Source organism: Beta vulgaris, chromosome 4, assembly GCF_026745355.1.
Source record: "Beta vulgaris subsp. vulgaris cultivar EL10 chromosome 4, EL10.2, whole genome shotgun sequence".
NCBI classification, from domain to species: domain Eukaryota; kingdom Viridiplantae; phylum Streptophyta; class Magnoliopsida; order Caryophyllales; family Amaranthaceae; genus Beta; species Beta vulgaris.
In genome coordinates, this window is record NC_079205.1 from 48545892 (window position 1) to 48547472 (window position 1581).

Consider the following 1581-nt stretch of genomic DNA (forward strand, 5'->3'; position numbering starts at 1 on the left):
CTATATTGACAGGTGAATTTACCAAGATACATTGGGATAAATATGTATGGGAGAGAATGATTATCCCAAAGCACAGATTCTTCCTATGGTTGATGCAATTAGACAGGTTACAGACTACAAAGAGATTATATGACATGGGTGTTGCAACAACTGACCAATGTCTGATCTGTGGAATGCATGAGGAGACTCAAAAGCACTTGTTCTTTGAGTGCAATATAGTAAGTCTATATTCAGAAGGATTGCTACATGGATGGGGATACAGCTGAGTAACATGAATGCGCAGGCAATAATGCAGTGGATCAGCAGATGCAGGGAAACAAAATTTAAGAAGCAAGTCTATGCAATGGTACTGGGAGCTGTGGTATATCATATATGGCGAGTAAATGAGTGTATTGGTCCCAGTATGTGTCTACTGTAAATAATATGTCATAGAGTACAGAAAGATGTTATAGATAGATGCTATAGTGTTCTCCCAAAAAAAGTGTCATAGCTAATAGAGGATGGCTCAGAGCTTGGTTAATGTTTGTAGGTAAATGGGTCTGAGGGCCTTGGGGTAGAGGGTCCAACCTAGTTGGTTTGTCTCCCCTTGGTTTCTCTGTAGGTTGTTGATTTGAGATTGGTTTGCAATATATATTTTCACTTTAGCAAAAAAAAAAAAAAAAAAACCCAAGTTGCTATTGTTTGTTGTTGTTGTTGCATTGTTGCTGAAGCTTCGAAACCTCCCCCTCAACCTCTCTGTTTCTCGATTCTTCGCTGCTCTTAATAGAGCAGAGGCACACACCTCTTGTTTATCTTTGTTTTAATTTAGAATCTTTGATTAGTAAACTCAAATTATAAATTAGATGATGAGTTTAATTATGGAGTATTTGTTCTTTGGTGGTTTCTCTGTTAAAGGATGATTGAATTGTTGCAGGGTGTTATGTTGTTATCCTCAAATGGAGGAATGTTTTATTGTTATTTCCCTAGGAACACTACAAGAAGGGGGGGGGGGTGAATTGTAGGTGTAGAAATAAACGTAACTTTTTGCGGAAATTAAAACTTAAACGAATAAACAAGCTAAAGGAACACAAGGGATTTTTACGAGGAAAAACTTCTTGGGCCCAACAAGAAGAAACAACCTCGACCACTAGGGATTTTAAACTCAACACTTTCACTAATTAGGCCAAACAACTTTGTTACAACCTAATTCTAACTCGAGCCACACCTTGAGTTCCTAAACTCAAGTTCCTGAGCCACTGTTCCCTTAACAGCAGTTCCTCTCAACTTCACTCGAAGTTTTCTCACACATACAAGCTTCACTCAAAGCCTCTCTCTTACAGAACTTCACTCAAAGTTCCCTTACCCCAAAAACCAAAATACAATTGATCGAAATAAGCTTAGTGGAATTAGAGTAAGAAGGCAAAGAACAAATGGCTATTATGAGAGAATGAAGGCACTGACACTTAATAGGTTAAACTCACTTAATTACTTAGTCAGACACATTTGGAACTTATCTAGACTTCTATATTTATAGTGTTAATCATGAAGAACGTGGGATTAAACTAGAGTACATGTTTAGTCCATTAACCCATGATGTTCCTT